At 45.4% G+C, this 19,413-nt stretch overlaps 1 long non-coding RNA gene across 1 annotated transcript in view; it reads right to left on the bottom strand.

Annotated features, from left to right (window-relative positions):
• Positions 1 to 633: 633 nt before the first annotated feature.
• LOC144785508 (uncharacterized) overlaps positions 634 to 19,413 on the bottom strand; it is a 221,778-nt gene continuing 202,998 nt past the window's right edge. Inside the window, exon 5 of the long non-coding RNA XR_013601936.1 lies at positions 634 to 1,250. This is a non-coding gene — a long non-coding RNA (uncharacterized LOC144785508). The remainder of the gene's footprint in view (positions 1,251 to 19,413) is intronic.

Here is a 19,413-nt window from a genome sequence, read left to right as displayed (position 1 = left end):
TTGATACGTTGAGTATACTATTTATTACTTGTTCTAGGACATTTGTTAGTGGTCTGCAATCATGATGACGGACTGTGTCTGTCACGCGACGTCCCGTGCTGCTGAGTGATGGCAGTCGTAGTAGAACCTTTTTGTTGTTGATGTAGTTAGTGAATTACATAACTTTCCTTTTAGACGGTCTGCGAATCCTGCAATACTGTACTACTATCCTCTTAGTTGACCAGATCAGATGCAATTGATGTTAATTTGTTTCCCCGACATAATTTTAGATTGAGTACAAAGAAATCAAATATTTCCCAAAAAACAATCATCCATGTTGTGTTTCTTTATTTCATGATCACCAGCAGAAACTCCCAGGGGCAAGGCGACGGCGACAGAGACTCCGGTGGCAGAAGTTGGACAGGAGCAGTCCCTTCCAGGCTCTTCTGCTGGCCCCAGTAAGTTGTCTTATTGTTATCTTAATACTTATACTTCCCTAACTTTTACAGCCCCTATTTATTATAAACTGGTTCCTAATAATTCTATGTTTTACAAAATAGTCTTGGATCTTCTTCTCATGTAGACTACTTTCTACATTCTTAGCCTGCCTTTACCATCACTCTCTGTGCTACTACTATTTACAATTATGAGTCGGTCTGTGTAGGTAGCTAAGCTTGCCCATTCGGCAAACGGTGTGAAACAAAACTCTGATACAGCAATAGCTCTAGGCACTGAGTGTAGTCCTCTGGGTTGCCCTTGCTGTCTATTCCAGTCTTCTTAATGTAAGTGCTTTGACAATTTGCAACAACAAAATGTAATTGTTTACACCAACTAAACGGTAGCAGTGTCCTTTTTGAATTGAGAGGAGCACATCCCATACCGCTAGTGTTTCAGGGACTATTCTGCACACAAAGAAGTATGGACAAGATGATTGGTGCAGTTCGTCTTTCGACATACCTCAGTCCGAACAGAAGTTGAACCCCCAATCCCCTGACAGACTATCTAGAATGTCTGACCAATGATTTTTACGACCCAGAAGAACAGAAGAAGAGAGACTACCTCCGAGTCCCGGCCTATCTGAGTCACTGAAACATGACTGCCAAGTGCAGTAGTTCAAACCTTTCCGCTCACTCACTCGTAAACAAAAACCACACAGTGTTTGTTAGCTTTAAAGTTTTATTTTCAATTAAGAAATGAAAACACAGTACTGCTGGTGATGACTTACTAGTAGTTGGAGAATTGTCTGGCAGAAGGGCAATGTAATCTTATTTCTGTAATGAGAAAAATGGTGCCAGTTAAGCAAGCATTCATCAGTTGTCATAAGAACAAGTGTAGCATTTAATGGAATAAGCATATAAAAGGTTAACACCCTTCCCAAAAAGTTTTTTTTTTCAATCCCAGTTATAAAAAAAATGTGTTATGTAACATTTTCTTCCGTTACAAGACAAAATAGGGGGTTGTGTATGGCATCTGAAAATATGACATGTTTTTCCTAGACGTCACAACATCTGACGCGGCACAGATGACAACCAGTGCCGGGGCCAGCAGTGCGGAGGGGTCCACTCAGGATGGGGCGGCGCCAACAGGAGGAGCTGGGGGGGAAGACTCAGCGGCGGCGGACGGTGGTAAGGTATTATACTCCTTACTTATTGAAATATTTTTGAGTAGCCTCGCAAAGGAGTGTATGATGTACTGTACAGTAGTACACAGTACACTAGTATAAGTACACTGTACTGTCAAGAACATTTACTAATTTAGAACTACTTTTTGGACTATCACGTAGAAGACAGTCAACCTTGACTGTTAATAGCATTAGCTGCGGTACTTCTCTGGTAACCAATGGCCCCCTCTATTTCACTTCAACTCAGCTGGCCAATTTTTATTGTGATTTGTGAAGCCAAGTCATATCAGATTAAGTTTAGGGGTGTGAAGAACGAAAAGTTAAAGAAGGGTGAAACGAAGGACGAACGAGTCTTAATATTTATGACTGTAAAGAATGGTTTTGTTGAATGCAATTCAACATAAGAAGACAGCGCTTTCCAAAATATAATGAAAAGGGTGTTAGTTGGTTTTTGAAAAAAATAAATGTTGGTACATTTGAGACATCAAGAAGAATCATAGACGTACTTTCGAAGCCTGGATGTTATCTTCTTTATCCTCCTCGTCGATAGCAGAGGTGTATGATGTAGTAGAGCAGACGCTGAGTGGAAGAAGTATGGCCAGTGGCAGTGCCACCCCTATAGAAAATTAAGACATTCAGATCCCCACTTGCATGTACTGCTTAAAGTACTGCGAGTCTGCATCATCATGGCCTGTGTCTGTATTTCTTGGGTGAAAGCAGAGTGAGCTGCCATTATGGCGGCGAGCACAAGTTCACGTACCAGTGATTTCTTTTGCAACCCAAAAGAAAAAAAGTTTTAAAAAAAGGCCTTTTTTGAATACTCTCTGACTATGTAAGTAGTAGTGAGTCCACCCATAGTGCTGCTAGTGGAATTCCTGAAACTCCCAGTAATGTCACAGGCTTACAAAGACGGCGGAAAGATACATGCCAAAATGTTATACTGTTACAACAGGTATCTGTGCACACATCACCTTTTACAGAGTAAATGCTGTAGGTAATCAAACACAACCAATAGACAAACAATGTGGAAGTAGTCTTGATAGAAGTGTTTCTTCAATTCAGATTTTATCCACCACGGTCAGCCAACACGTGTTTCGTCAGGGCTTGTAGCCCGCGACTTCATCAGGGCTCCCGCGGGCAGCGGTTCCAAAGCTATTGCCACAATGGCTAGGTGCTCTCAACCGCTTCCAATTCCGACCCGGCTACCGGGTAGTGTCGAGGTTCTCGCTGATTCGTCTCAGCCGTCTCAGCTTTACAGCGTCTCCGCGTGTAAACTGTAAATGACTTCCGCATTTACACGCGGAGACGCTGGAAAGCAGTACGTCTTCTTAACCTGCCGCTCACACGGATACTCCTATGGTGTGTCGCATCTTTGGTATTAACCATCACACGGACGGCTGAGACGAATCAGCTAGAACCTCGACACTACCCAGTAGCCAGGTCGGAATTAGAATCGGCTGAGAGCACCTAGCCATTGTGGCAATAGCTTTGGAACCGCTGCCCGCGGGAGCCCTGATGAAGTCGCGGGCTACTAGCCCTGACGAAACACGTGTTGGCTGGGCGTGGTGGATAAAATCTGAATTGAAGAAAAACTTCTATCAAAACTACTTCCACATTTTTGTCTGGTTGTGTTGTTTGATTACCAACAGCATTTACTCTGTAAAAAGCGACGTGTGCACAGATACCTGCTGTATCAATTATATTTGATCTTGGTCCTAATTGGAAATGTAGGTTCTTCCTCCTATCTGGGGCACCCTCAAAATAGTGGTTAGAAATTATAAATAATGTCACATACGGGAGGCGCCAGTTGTGGATCGACAATCACAAAAAACCTGGTCCGTTATCTTAAAAATGTTATACTGTGTTTGCTACTTGCTGGTGTTACTTATGCTGGTGTTACTGAGTGTCAACTTTCTGTTGAATTATTTTGACTTTATGTTAAAGACTATTGGCTACAGTATTTTTCTTTCCTTTTTCATAGATGCTACTCCCAAAAAGCTCACCCGTAAGGAGATGGCTGTCCCGGCCAGGGCCCGAAAGCTGGAGGCTATTTGTGTCGAGTATCGACGGTTGTGGGCTCGGGAGCATGAGGAGGAAACTACAACAACAACCTCCACATCCTCCTCCACTGCCCCCGGGTCCACCAGCCACAAGCCTCTAGCCAAACGGAGCCGTGGCCCGACAGCCTCCCGCCGCCGCCGCACAGCAGCAAAAACACCAGCTGCACCCCCCAGAGCCTGGATGGTACGCCAGCGCCGCCTCCGAAAGCGAGTGGACTACCTGGAGCGCCAGGTCCGGGACCTCCGCAAAGAGCTGCAGGACATGCAGCACCAGCTCTCTAAACTTAAACGCCACCGGAGGAAGTGACTGTCCCTTGTCCCTTTTTTAAAGACTGTTGGGGGGGTGGGAATTGGGTTTTTGGGAAAGGGTACTTTTTGATTTTTGGACATTGGTTTGCTTAGGGAGGGGGGTGAGTTGGGGTAATTCTATTTTTGTGACGACAACAACATCCATAATTTATATTTCTCAATAATTATATTTTTCATTCAAAAACACAGTATACGCGCTAATATTATTTTGTGTGGGGGTTGGCGGTGGTTACTGTACGTTTGGTTTTTCAAACTTACCAGCATGAATGAAACATCTTGTCATAAATGTACCAAAATGCAAGTAACCGAGTCAATTCAGTAGCCTTACTAGTGTACTTTACTAGTAGTACTGTTAGTCTCTGCTCTCCTCCAAACTTAGTCCTAGCCCATTATTCTATATGCTTATCTTACCTGTGATTTGCGAATCACGGTTGGTGAATAAGGTTGGTTGTTGACTTGAATCCTCGACGGATGCAATATCATTGTTGTGCTGGTAGCAGTAGTGGTACACACTGGCAGTCACCATATGAAAAAAAGAGGAAATTAAACATTGAGTGGCCTGAGCGTAGCATTAGAAACAGTACAATAGATAGTACGGTACAGAACAGTGCCCTAAATTGTAGCCTAAGCAGTTCCAACGTAAGGTAAGCATTAAGCATTACATTGTTCACGTCCTGTAGGAGGAGGATGTTCTTATTATCAATCCAGGATGGCGCACATGAACTTCTGGTTGCTTTGAACATATCCTCCCCAGCAAGTGTGTGGAATTCATTGTTGTTGTCAGTCACACATCAATGAAATACCACACAGCCCGGGGAAAGAGGGTTAGGGTTTGAAAATTGGATGGGAATGGGGTTTTTTTTTTGGGAAAGTTTGGTAGAGAGGAAAAAAAACACAACATGGTCAGTAAAACAACAAATGAAGATAATCAAATCTTTGGATTTGAAGATATCGATAAACCTTTAAAGGGGCATAAAGAAAGTGCACTACTGCATGCGAGAAGTTGTTTGTTGGTAAATGGATGGTTAGCTTACTGAAAAGTAGTACTACTACTTACTGCAACTTACTAGTAACTACGAAGGAACAAGTTAGCAAACTTGGCAGTACAGGGCTGCAGTCATTACGCAATTTCACTTGCCTCTCTGCCCTCAGACAATAAACACTTAGAACATTAAATTAGTGTTAAACATAGCAAAGACGTATCAAATAGCTGGAGGGATGAATTAGCAGAGATCAAACAAACGCACAGAGTCACACTCGTAGAAGTAAGTTCAAGGTCACAAGAATATCATTGAAAAGATAAGGAGAATTTTGGATTCTGTTACTGTTTTTTGTCGTGGTCCCGTTGAATTTGTGAAGTCGATGCATCCAGCCATTCCTCTTACTCGCGGTACTCCTTCATTCCATCGGATGCTCCGTCGATCAATCTTGGTGACCAGACAAACAGTCCAGTGTCCACTGCCTGCCTGATGCGGATTTGCGGATCGCTAATTGTACGCCTGAATAGTACATCGATGGCACAGGGTAAAAGCCTGCCTGTAATTGATGATGGAAAAATACAACAGTAAGTGTTAAAGACACCTCGGAGAAAAAAATATGTAAGGCACGCTGTGTAGTGCAAAAATTATACTGTCACTTTCAGAGATGACAATCCCCAAAATCTAGAACACCCCACATTACCTTCCCAAAAACGTGCAGAATACTGCTGCTACCTCACAGAAGCCTAATTTAAAATCGTGTCAAAACGCACTCAGAAAGTATGTCCAAAACCCCCCTTTCCCACCATGGATTATGTTCAAACGATTAGACATTACAACAAGTTTTCCAAGACCCCACCCAGTCGAAAAATAACCCCCGCCCAAACACATGCAATACAATAGTGCTAACCCTAATGAGCCCTAAGTTAAGAATAGTGGCAAACGCTTTCTTTCACTAGGCAAAATCCACCCTTTCCCACCATGGATTTTCTTCAAACCACTAGTTGCAACCAAGATTACACATTCCCACGAGTGCTGTAAGACCCCAGAGCCCAGTTGCAAAAATCTAGAACACCCCCAAACACATGGAATACTGCTGCTAGTGCTAACCCTAACGAACCCTAAGTTACAAAAAATGCAAAAGGCTTTTCAGCATGGATTTTGTCCAAACCACTTTTATCCGGTATTAGACCTTCCCAGCAATGCCCCAAGACCCGCCAACCCACCCGCAAAAAAGCACAACACCCCCAAACAGCCAAAAAGCAAAAATGGCAAATCTCATACTTACAATATTTTTGGGCCTTCTTTCAATTCTGTCCAAACGCGCTGTGCAGCTAGGCCATAACTCCCGTTTCCCACCATGGATTTCCTGAAAAACAAATGCAATCAAAATTAGACTGTGCCAGCAGTGCTCCCAGACCACAAAACCCACCCACAAACACCCGGAACGCCCCCAAAGAGCACCTCAAAGACAAGCAAGTCAGCAAAAACGCAAAAAAGTTTTCGCCTCCGATTTTGTCCAAACCAGTTTTAGCGGGTATTAGAGCTTCCCAGCAATGGCCCCAGAGCCGTCAACCCAGGCGAAAACAAGTAGAAGACCCCCAAACAGCCAAAAAGCGAAAGTACAAAAATGGGGACGTAGTCATTTTTGGGGAAATTTTCAAAATCACTCCGCGCGCGCTCTGCAGCTAGGCCCTAACTCCCCTCTGCCTCCATGGATTTACTTCAAACCTCTTGCTATCAAAACTATTCATACCCAGCAGTGCTTCCAGACCCCGAAACCCACCCACAAACACCAGGAAGCCCCCCAAACCGGCCCCCAAAAACACTGTAGTGAGCGAAATGTCGGAAAATGCAAAAACGCTTTTCCTCATGGATTTTCTCCAAAACAATTTTATCCGGTATTACACCTTCCCAGCAATGCCCCAAGACCCGCCAACCCACCCGCAAAAAAGCACAACACCCCCAAAGAGGCAAAAAGCAAAAATGGAAAATCTCATACTTCTTTCAATGCTGTCCAAACGCGCTGTGCAGCAAGGTCATAACTCTACTTTTCCACCATGGATGTCCTGGAAAACAAATGCAATCAAAATTAGACTGTGCCAGCGTTGCTACCAGACCCCAAAACCCACCCACAAACACCAGGAACCCCCCCAAACAGGCCACCGAAAACATGATAGTGAGCAAAAAGGCAAAAACTTTTTTTGCTCAGATTTTGTCCAAACCAGTTTTATCCGGTATTAGACCTTCCCAGCAATGCCCCAAGACCCGCCAACCCACCCGCAAAAAAGCACAACACCCCCAAACAGCCAAAAAGCAAAAATGGCAAATCTCATACTTACAATATTTTTGGGCCTTCTTTCAATTCTGTCCAAACGCGCTGTGCAGCTAGGCCATAACTCCCGTTTCCCACCATGGATTTCCTGAAAAACAAATGCAATCAAAATTAGACTGTGCCAGCAGTGCTCCCAGACCACAAAACCCACCCACAAACACCCGGAACGCCCCCAAAGAGCACCTCAAAGACAAGCAAGTCAGCAAAAACGCAAAAAAGTTTTCGCCTCCGATTTTGTCCAAACCAGTTTTAGCGGGTATTAGAGCTTCCCAGCAATGGCCCCAGAGCCGTCAACCCAGGCGAAAACAAGTAGAAGACCCCCAAACAGCCAAAAAGCGAAAGTACAAAAATGGGGACGTAGTCATTTTTGGGGAAATTTTCAAAATCACTCCACGCGCGCTCTGCAGCTAGGCCCTAACTCCCCTCTGCCTCCATGGATTTACTTCAAACCTCTTGGTATCAAAACTATCCATACCCAGCAGTGCTCCCAGACCCCGAAACCCACCCACAAACACCAGGAAGCCCCCCAAACCGGCCCCCGAAAAGGCTACATTGAGCAAAATGTCAGAAAAAGCTAAAACTTTTTCCTCATGGATTTTGTCCAAACCAGTTTTATCCGGTATTAGAGCTTCCCAGCAATGGCCCCAGAGCCGTCAACCCAGGCGAAAGCAAGTAGAAGACCCCCAAACAGCCAAAAAGCAAAAGTACAAATATGGGGTCATTTTTGGGGAAATATTCAAAATCACTCCGCGCGCGCTCAGCAGCTAGGCCCTAACTCCCCTCTGCCTCCATGGATTTACTTCAAACCTCTTGCTATCAAAACTATCTATACCCAGCAGTGCTCCCAGACCCCGAAACCCACCCACAAACACCAGGAAGCCCCCCAAACCGGCCCCCGAAAACACTACATTGAGCAAAATGTCAGAAAAAGCAAAAACTTTTTCCTCACGGATTTTGTCCAAACCAGTTTTATCTGGTATTAGAGCTTCCCAGCAATGGCCCCAGAGCCGTCAACCCAGGCGAAAACAAGTAGAAGACCCCCAAACAGCCAAAAAGCAAAAGTACAAAAATGGGGACTTTGTCATTTTTGGGGAAATTTCCAAAATCACTCCGCGCACGCTCTGCAGCTAGGCCCTAACTCCCCTCTGCCTCCATGGATTTACTTCAAACCTCTTGCTATCAAAACTATTCATACCCAGCAGTGCTTCCAGACCCCGAAACCCACCCACAAACACCAGGAAGCCCCCCAAACCGGCCCCCAAAAACGCTGTAGTGAGCGAAATGTCGGAAAATGCAAAAACGCTTTTCCTCATGGATTTTCTCCAAAACAATTTTATCCGGTATTACACCTTCCCAGCAATGCCCCAAGACCCGCCAACCCACCCGCAAAAAAGCACAACACCCCCAAAGAGGCAAAAAGCAAAAATGGAAAATCTCATACTTCTTTCAATGCTGTCCAAACGCGCTGTGCAGCAAGGTCATAACTCTACTTTTCCACCATGGATGTCCTGGAAAACAAATGCAATCAAAATTAGACTGTGCCAGCGTTGCTACCAGACCCCAAAACCCACCCACAAACACCAGGAACCCCCCCAAACAGGCCACCGAAAACATGATAGTGAGCAAAAAGGCAAAAACTTTTTTTGCTCAGATTTTGTCCAAACCAGTTTTATCCGGTATTAGAGCTTCCCAGCAATGGCCCCAGAGCCGTCAACCCAGGCGAAAACAAGTAGAAGACCCCCAAACAGCCAAAAAGCAAAAGTACAAAAATGGGGACTTTGTCATTTTTGGGGAAATTTCCAAAATCACTCCGCGCGCGCTCTGCAGCTAGGCCCTAACTCCCCTCTGCCTCCATGGATTTACTTCAAACCTCTTGCTATCAAAACTATCCATACCCAGCAGTGCTCCCAGACCCCAAAACCCACCCCCAAACACCAGGAACCCCCCAAACAGGCCACCGAAAACATGATAGTGAGCAAAAAGGCAAAAACCTTTTTTGCTCAGATTTTGTCCAAACCACTTTTATCCTTTATTAGACCTTCCCAGCAATGGCCCCAGAGCCGTCAACTCACCCGCAAAGAAGTAGAACACCCCCACAAGTGCAGAGTATTCCTGCATTGGGCGTAATCCAGCCATCTGCTTTGAGGGAAATAGGAGTCTGGAGGAGGAGGATAGAGGAGCATGTTCTTGTGAACCTGTGAACCTGAGGAATGCAGACAGCGGCACCTTCAAATCAATAAACACATAAGTGAAGACAGTTCTGCTGATGGGCTTCTTTTTGTGATTGATTAGGTGATTACATTTTTTATTTATATTGACTTTGCAAAACAAAGAAAGACATACACACAGGAATAAAAGTGAATAAGGACGAAAAAGAAAGTTATTGATTCATTGGCTCATTTTCAGGGCTCGGTGTCAGGGAAGCAGAGTTCGTCCTCATACTCTGCGAATTCAGGCGGGAGTAGGTCACCTAACAGAGAAGAAATTCCCTCATCTAAGTTGGTGTCCTCCTCGTCTTCTTCCGGCGTGTATTCTCGTACTTTGTAATCTGGTGGTATGAGGTGCTGATTCATCTTGATCATTGTTAACCTCTCCACATTTTTCGGCGGGAGGCAGGTCCTTTTGCAAGTTACAATGCCACCAGCAGCACTGAAAACACGTTCAGAAGACACGCTTGCGAGTGGGCAAGACAAGTAATTTATAGCCAGGTTGGTGATCTCTGGCCACAATTCTCTTTTCCCATGCCAATACGCCAATGGGTCATCATGAATATAGACCTCTGTTGGGTCATTCAGATAGTCCTGCACCATCGACTCAAGGTTCTGCAGGGTTCCTCCACTTTGCCTACTTTTTGCTGGGACCTTTTCAGAAGCAAACCCAAGCTGAGTTAGCCAATTGTCTTCTTCACACAATGTTCCTGTTGTGTCTGGTGCAGATGATCCGGTTGCTGGTGTCTTTAACGGCTGAGAGGTCACTTCTGCCACAGCCACAGGTGCAGGAGTGGATTCTTTGGGCTCCGGATGGCCTTCTGATGCTGATGTACTGCCTTTTCCTTCAATTTCCTGCCGTTCTCTTTCAAACCTCATGGCTGACAGACCTAGCCAACGTTTGTACTTTGAAACTTCTTCGTCACCAAAAGCAAACAATGCTCTGGCTGCCAGTGCCTTTTTGTAGCGTGGATACAGAATAGAAGCACAAATGTAATGCTGTTCTGTGTTGATCTTTTGAAGACGTTCATCGCAAAGTAGGCGCTGTAATAATTTCTCCGCCAAATGAAAAGCTTCTTGCTTTTCTTCATCTTTTTGCAACGTAGAAGACACCTCCTTCAGTTGGTGCTCTAGCATGCGCAACAATGGGATAGCTTTTCCCAAACTACAGTCCTCCCTGCTGACTGCACGCGTGAAGACCTCAAAAGGACGAAGCATGTCTGTCAGGCTTTTAACTAGCTCCCATTGCTCCCCATGTAACCTCAGGTCCTTCGCAGCTGTACCCAGTGTAAGGAAATACTGATCGAGTACCATAAACTGCTCATACAGACGCTCAAGCATGTAGAAGGTTGAGTTCCAACGTGTTGCCACCTCCTGGATGAGTGCTTTCACTGGCAGTCGACGTTCATGTAGCAGGCCCCTCAGATGCTTCCGGGCCTTAAAAGAATGGCTGAAATGTGTGCACATTCTTCGGCAGGTGGTCAGTACCTCGCACACTGGACTTTCTTCACTCAAGAATTTTTTAACAACCAGGTTTATACCGTGCGCCAAACACGGCACTCTGAAATAGTGACCCTTATCCATGGCCTTAACTACATTGGCGCCATTATCCGTAGAAACATAACCAATCCTGTGTTTTTTGGGGGACAGCCATTTCAAGACCTTTGTGTTAAACTCCTGCAAAATGTTTTGTGCTGTATGAGTTGTCTCCATGCCAAACATGGCTAGTGTTGCATGTTTCCGAGCAGCTTTAAAAACGTTGTCCGTGTCAACACCTGCCCTTAGCTTTGCTGTAACTCCTGAAAAAGAGACCCAGTGTCCAGTGATGCACATGTATTCAGTGCCTGCGCCACTGGTCCACATGTCCATTGTCAGATGTATAGTGTGAACAGCACTCTTCCTCAAAGCTGCCCCAATCGCCTCCAGCACATCTGCATGTAGTGCTGGAACCGCAACTCTGGCAAAATAGTACCGGCTAGGAACCTTCCATTTAAGGCAGAGCGTTGCCACTAATTCAAGAAAACCAACCCCTTCCACAAAAGAAAAAGGGAGAAGGTCCAGCGCTAGCATTTTAGCCAGCTTAGTGTTATACAGACACACCATTGGGTGGTTGCGTTCAAATGGCGCATCTGAAAACAACATGCTTCTAATGGTGGGCTGGACCATTTTTTTACGGGAAGATGATGACTTCTTCGACCCAGTTGCGCTCGGTGATGATGAAATTTTTCGCATTGGTGTCTCACTCTCTCCCACAATATTAGTGTGGCGCACAGGGGGTGTGCTGCTGACAGGGGTACTGGGTGTAGGTGAAGAAATGTTTGACGCTTCTTCCTCCTCGTCATCATCAGATGAAACATCAACGGATACAGTTTGTTGACTTCCAATTCGGGCTTCCTTGATCTTCTTTAGGTGCGCAAGCCATTGGACAAGGTGCTGTCTCTTAAGATGACCTCTCTGGCCTCCGGTACCATAGTTGGTACCAAGCTTACCACGACTAACTGCAAGCTTACAAATGCTACAAATGGCTATGTTTTCCCTTTTTGGGCAAACACTAAAGAAGTCCCAAACTGCGGACTTCAAATGTCTGTGGGGGGCGGAGGAGGCGATACTGCTGGTCATGCTGCTAATGCCAGATGAAGTGGAGGATGTGTGTTGCCGAACTTTACTACGTTGTGCACTTGCATCACCACTAATTGAGGTGGAGGTGGATGGAGGTACCTTCTGGCGAGAAAATATGGAAGCGGTAGGTGGTGGTGTACTAGTTAACTGCATTTGTGGTGGTCCCGTTGTCACGTCGCCATCATCACGCTCAGCAGCATTTCGGGATAGGGTAAAAATGTCTGTTTGCTGCATGCCCGCTGAGGCTGGAGTGACGCCTATGATGACTGCGTCGTCGTCAGGAGAGTCTTCATCAGCAGGAGTATACGCCACTTCTTCTTCAGCGTCATCATCACACTCCATAACTCTGAGACTTTCGGGGACCTTCCTTTTACGCTTAGCTACCTTTGTCAGATCATGGTGTGCCTCACTCTCAGGCAGCACTGGTGGTTCCCAATTTTCATCCATATCATCAGAAAGAAGGGGGCTTGAAGAAGAAGTAGACACCATCCTTGATCTTTTCCTTGTTGGGTATCTGGAAGACAATGAATCATCAGGAGGAGTGGCTTCCTCATGTGATACCTCGGCTTGAATGTCGATTTCCTGATGTGCCCCTACTTCGGGAGGAACAACTATTGTGGGCACTTGTGCCGCTCCATGCACCTCTGCTTGCGCATCTCCTTGCGCTGCCTCTCCTTCCACATGTACTTGGGCTTGTACTACTTGCACAGGTGGTTGTTGTTGCGGCTGTGTTTGTTGAACACTCGTCAGATCAGTTACAACAACCTGTGTTGATTGAGGGACATTGCTGCTACTTTCTTGCGATGAGCCAACATCACTGGTCGATGGTGATTGAACAACTATACTGGCGGCCTCTAAAGCACTCAAGGGCTTGGACCTAAGTTGGCGTGGTGGTGGTGGCACAGAGCCCAATGGAGCGGGGGTGCTGCTCCCAGCAGCTTGGTCCCCAGCAGACCCCGCTGCTGCTGCAGGCGCACTTTTTTTTTCCCCCAAAAATGTGGCGGTCGGCACACCAGTCTCCTTGGTATGTGGCGCCACTTGCTTCTTCTGCTCCTTACTGCCAACTTTCTTGCTAGAGGAGCTACGGGGAACTTTTTTTGGGGCCATCTTCTTCAGAGGTCAGAACAGCAGGCCGCAGTTGCACGAGTTGCAGAGTTGTCTTGTCTGTGGCCACACGTGACGTCGCATGACGTTATGCTGCACACACACCGCTACAGGACTTCTTCCTGGCACTGGTGGTTCTCTTGTGTACCTAAAAGCAATGGAAGACAGAGGAACATCAGTTATACACCCCAAAAAGTCGAAAAACACATAAAAATCAGCACAATCCCATGCCATCCATGCCCTCAACAATGATGTTTAAATTCAAGAAGACACCCCACAGAAAGACTAGGCCCATGCACCACTCACTACCCCTGGGCACAATGGATGAAAGCTAGGCAAAATGGGTGCAGGCCTCAGAACACTGCCTGTCTTCAAAATGGCCCCTTGCACCCCAAGCACATGGCCAGGGCCTGCCTGTACCAGTCCAGCACTCAAAATGGCCACCACCCACATGGCCAGTCCCCATCAACAGTACACCCCAAAAAAAAGAAAAACACACAAAAAATCACCACAATCCAATGCCATCCATGCCCTCCATGATGTTTACATTAAAGAGACCCCGCAGACAGACTCACTCAATGCACCACTCACTACCCCTGGGCAAAAGGCCGCAACAGCAGCCCCAAAAATCGAAAAACACACACAAATCAGCACAATCCCAGGCCATCCATGCCCTCAATGATGTTTAAATTCAAGAAGATACCCCACAGAAAGACTAGGCCCATGCACCACTCACTACCCCTGGGCATAATGGATGAAAGCTAGGCAAAATGGGTGCAGGCCTCAGAACACTGCCTGCCTTCAAAATGGCCCCTTCCACCCCAAGCACATGGCCAGGGCCTGCCTGTACCAGTCCAGCACTCAAAATGGCCACCACCCACATGGCCAGTCCCCATCAACAGTACACCCCAAAAAAACGAAAAACACACAAAAATCACCACAATCCAATGCCATCCATGCCCTCCATGATGTTTACATTAAAGAGACCCCACAGACAGACTCAGTCAATGCACCACTCAACCCTGGGCAAAAGGCCTCAACAGCAGCCCCAAAAATCGAAAAACACACAAAAATCAGCACAATCCCAGGCCATCCATGCCCTCAATGATGTTTAAATTCAAGAAGACACCCCACAGAAAGACTAGGCCCATGCACCACTCACTACCCCTGGGCATAATGGATGAAAGCTAGGCAAAATGGGTGCAGGCCTCAGAACACTGCCTGTCTTCAAAATGGCCCCTTGCACCTCAAGCACATGGCCAGGGCCTGCCTGTACCAGTCCAGCACTCAAAATGGCCACCACCCACATGGCCAGTCCCCATCAACAGTACACCCCAAAAAAACGAAAAACACACATAAATCACCACAATCCAATGCCATCCATGCCCTCCATGATGTTTACATTAAAGAGACCCCACAGACAGACTCAGTCAATGCACCACTCACTACCCCTGGGCAAAAGGCCTCAACAGCAGCCCCAAAAATCGAAAAACACACAAAAATCAGCACAATCCCATGCCATCCCTGCCCTCAACAATGATGTTTAAATTCAAGAAGACACCCCACAGAAAGACTAGGCCCATGCACCACTCACTACCCCTGGGCATAATGGATGAAAGCTAGACAAAATGGGTGCAGGCCTCAGAACACTGCCTGTCTTCAAAATGGCCCCTTGCACCCCAAACACATGGCCAGGGCCTGCCTGTACCAGCACTCAAAATGGCCACCACCCACATGGCCAGTCCCCATCAACAGTACACCCCCCAAAAAACGAAAAAAAACACAAAAATCACCACAATCCAATGCCATCCATGCCCTCCATGATGTTTACATTAAAGAGACCCCACAGACAGACTCAGTCCATGCACCACTCACTACCCCAGGGCAAAAGGCCCCAACAGCAGCCCAAAAAAATCGAAAAAACCCACAAAATTCAGCACAATCCCAGGCCATCCATGCCCTCAATGATGTTTAAATTCAACAAAACAGTTGTATCATGCACCCATAACTAACCCTGGTCCTACTGGATACTGTGGCTACCCACAATATATTTTATTTAATGTTCTGAAAAAGTTCCAAAATTGTAGTTGCAGCAACTGTAATACCCAAAACAAACTTACTTGTGAAAGTTGATTTCTAATCCAAAAGTGATCCAAAGAAAGTCAAAAAGGCCTCAAATCCAAATATCCAGCAGCATCCACAAAAAGTAATCCTTCCAGGTCAAGATCCAAATGAAAGTGACCAGCACATGAAGAAAGCCCTGGGAGGAGCCTGCTGGACAGGAACAGGAAGTTGGAGACTGTGGGGCACTTCCTTCCTCCCACCCCCTCCCCCCAAAATGGACTCCTTGCAAAAAAAAGTGCAGGCAAATGTCAACCTTAGGAGTTATTCTGATAAAAATCATCATTTTCAGAAGGTTTATGCTGCTTGCTGGTGGATTTCTTGTGCAGAATTGCAAATTTTGCAATTTCGCGAGTGCGAGATTGTTGATGCCCGCCGCATCTACGTGTTCGCAATTGCTTACTCCCGCGATGCGTGATCGTGAGCCTTTATGACGTTCTCGCGTTAACAAAATCTCGCTGTGCGAGGTGGCGGGCCCGATGACATAATCGCGGTCGACAAACTCCCGCGGGATCACGCAGCAAGATCCAAAATGGCGCAGCACACGCAAACATGGAGAAAAACAACTTTTCAAACGCTGAATGACGGTAAGTGAACGCCGCGCGCCGCAATATTGTATTTGTCAAGCGCGACCAAGCAAAAAAAATCTGCTGCGTGCGAATTTACGAATTTTCAGCAAATTCGCGAAAGTTCGCGGATCGCGAATTTACCGAAAATCCGCAAATTCCGCGAGCGGAACGGATTTTACGCCCATGCTTAATGAATTCACACACTCAAGAACTGAACTCTAGGCCAATTGTTTTTGTATAAAAAAATATACTGTTGTTTTATTTTTTGAACCAAGCAAGCCTGGCACAGGTAAGCATTAATACAGTAATAAGTTGCTGAATGTAGAACAGTTTGAAAATGCAATAGGAATTGTACTTTGTTTGATTTACAGGGGATGCAGTAGATTGCAATACTTAGCAAATACAGTACATTGAAATTAATAGGCTTTTTCAGTAAATTGCAGGTAAGTTACTTTTTACTTTACTTTTCTAACTCAGTGCTGGATACCTAGATTCAGCACTGGGACATTTCCTGCAACCAGGTAAGTAAATACGTTTTGGTTATTAATGCAATTTTTCAAGAATATTTTTAGGTTTCAAAACTTCACACTTAGGAACTTTTTGGGAGAAAATTGTCAATGTTATCCTATGGAGGAAAAACCAGTTATCGGTTGAAAGTTAAGCTATCGACTGTAGGAGTTAATATTCTGGGGTTAGACTCAGGGGTTCCGCAGGGTCAGTGATGCACTCTCAGCGGCACTTGGGCGGCCAGGTACAGAGTGTTGAGGCCCAGTGTTATTCTATGGAGGACAGGGGGTCTCCGGTTGATGGCTGCTGGCTAGCAGGCCACAGGGTTGTGGGAGCTCAGGGCAAATGGGGAAGCAAATTAGCATCAAAGGTGTACCCTCAGCGGCACTAGGGCGGCCGGGTGCAGGGTGCTGTTTCGAGGTTGGATGCCCTGTTGTTTCCAATGCAGAAACCTCCGGTTTGTAAAAGCACTGTTGTTGTATGGCGTTTTAGATTCCGAATGGATTTTCCCAATTCACGTTGCCCTTATATAGGCATAGAAATCAAGCCCTTATTTAGGCATAGCCCATGCGCCCAAATACAGGCATGGCTACTTCCATCCGTTCACCAAACGTCACAACGATTTCTTGGAAAACCAGCTTAAGCCGTTAGGGACTTCCCCTTGCTTGAATATTGATTTCTCCAAGAACTCAGTTACTTTACAATGAACAACTATTCCCTAGGGGTTCATTCATGATGTTCATATGCCCAACTTTACGTCAAATATGGCATTCCTAAACACCTTCAAGGTATAAATATACCTTTACTTGCTATGGCAAAGCATGGTGGTTCGGTGCAGTTTGACGACCTACTTGCCCGACGCAGCTCACTACAGCAAATGCCGAAGGAAGCCGACTCTCCAGCTGACGCACTGATCAGGAAGTTGCCCTCCTCTGCTGAGAAATTCAGCTCCAGTGTTTCTGACTCTCCTTGCGGGGTGTTTGGAAATCAAGTCCTGACACAGAGATACCAGACGTCCTTCATTCCAAGGTATGGAGCTGATTAAAACCTAGAGAAACCTTTGGTAGATTCTTGGCAAATCAAAACCTATACTAAAGACCATTCATACTTCTTCACTCGTACTAGACCTAGGTTAGGTACATTGGGGTAGGCGTATTTTAAAAACACCATTGGAGTATTTTAGCCTGTGTTATTTATGTATGTATTTTTATATGGGTTAGAAACCATACAATGCTATTACAGTATTATTTTATAATACTATTCTCGCTGTACGCATTATACTTTGCATTCTGCCTAACGATTGTAGCAGTTCACCTGTCTTGGAGTGAAATACTTATCTATTGTTTCCACGACTCTGAAGATAGTCCTAGGGAAACAACGTTGTCATGTTTATGCGGTTGTCAGAAACGAATCCCTTCTTGTGAATTCGAGAAAGTTTCTAGTGACCTCTGAGCTAGCTGGCACTCACAATTAAGTTTAGTATGTTCAATAGAGACTTGCTGACATAAGTCCTACGTCATATCTATAGGATATATTATTCCAATGCGCAGAGCCTATTGGGAATATAGTAACTACACTACATGGCGCCCAACGTTTGATAAGGCACTAATTTAACACTACATGCTAAAGTAACTCAGTCGTGCATTTCTCAGAGACCCCTTTTTTCCATAATACTCCAATAGACGTCTGGAGTGGGTAAAAGGATAATATCCGCCATAGCTGATTAGAACGAAAAATCTTATGTATTAGTTTTTGGTTTGTTCAACGTTGAAGGATACAGTGTTCCAAAATATTGTGCACCTTATCTTTGTTTCCTTGAAACTAGCTTTGCAAACGTTCAGTCAACAAAATGGCAGACAAAGTACTTCCCGGGGCCAGTGGAGCTGCGGCTGATCCAGCCGATGCAGCTCTTAACTTTTCAGGTTTCCAAGAAACCGACGAGGATGTTATAATCATTCCTCTGAATTTAAGGAGACCCATCACTATAAAACTTATAAAAAACGGCCTATCAGCAAGAGGTGGTAGGGCAGTTTTTGTGATAGAGGCACATGAATATTGCTAGACAGAGGTATTCTACTCATGGATAATCTTCCCTGAAGCAAATCCAGTAACAAATGTGTTTCACTTCTACAAAGAAGATGAACCACCAACGGAATACATTCCCTTCGAGGACATTGACATTCCACTAACATACCAGGAGCATGAGCTCTGGTTTAAAGGCGCCCTAAAACATATACATCACATTACCAGGCTCGGTCCACTAGGTAGACCAGGAGCAACATGACCGGTTTTAGCCTGCTATACCCCACATCCTGAAATTAATGAAATGACAGATGTGGAACTACGAGCTCAACTCAAAGAGCTAATCAAAATCTATAGGCAATTGGTTCAATATGTCATGCGTCATGCCGACTCTTACAGTCCAACCAGCAATAATGATTCCACAGCAACCCCTCACCAGGGGAACACAAATAAAATTACACCACAGACTCTACATTTGGTCGTTGGTAAACTACCCGCAAAACGAATTCCATTCTGGATAGCTCAAAAAATTACTCAAATTGAGGCAGTATTTCCTAATACTACCCCTTATGAGAAACACAGAATTTTAACAATCTGTTTACCAATGGGGATTGCACCACATCTGGAGGACTGCCACACTTGGGGTACAGTCTTTGCTACGACATACACTACAACACATGGTGTTCTGTCTATGGCGGTAATACCGGATGTCCTGAAACAGATTCAAAATGAATATGGGGCAGAGCCTGCTTTAAATCTAGGTATGAAATTACTGAAAAGAGTCCAAAGAGGTCTCGACAATAATATTAGCTAATATTAAAGATGAAGCAGCGTCCGTGGCGATCCGCCAAAAGTTAAGGGAATTTGATGTAACTGAGCAACCACAAGAACTGGCCAGAATAATTGAAAAATCCTAAGAAGAATTAGGCAGAGACAGTTTGGGTGGGAAACCAGTGAAACCCCAACTGTCTGAAAGTCCTGAA

The sequence above is a fragment of the Lissotriton helveticus genome, chromosome 10 (assembly GCF_964261635.1).
Source record: "Lissotriton helveticus chromosome 10, aLisHel1.1, whole genome shotgun sequence".
Taxonomy (NCBI): Eukaryota; Metazoa; Chordata; class Amphibia; order Caudata; family Salamandridae; genus Lissotriton; species Lissotriton helveticus.
The sequence above is the reverse complement of the archived record's forward strand: the minus strand, read 5'-3'. Positions and strand labels throughout refer to the sequence as shown.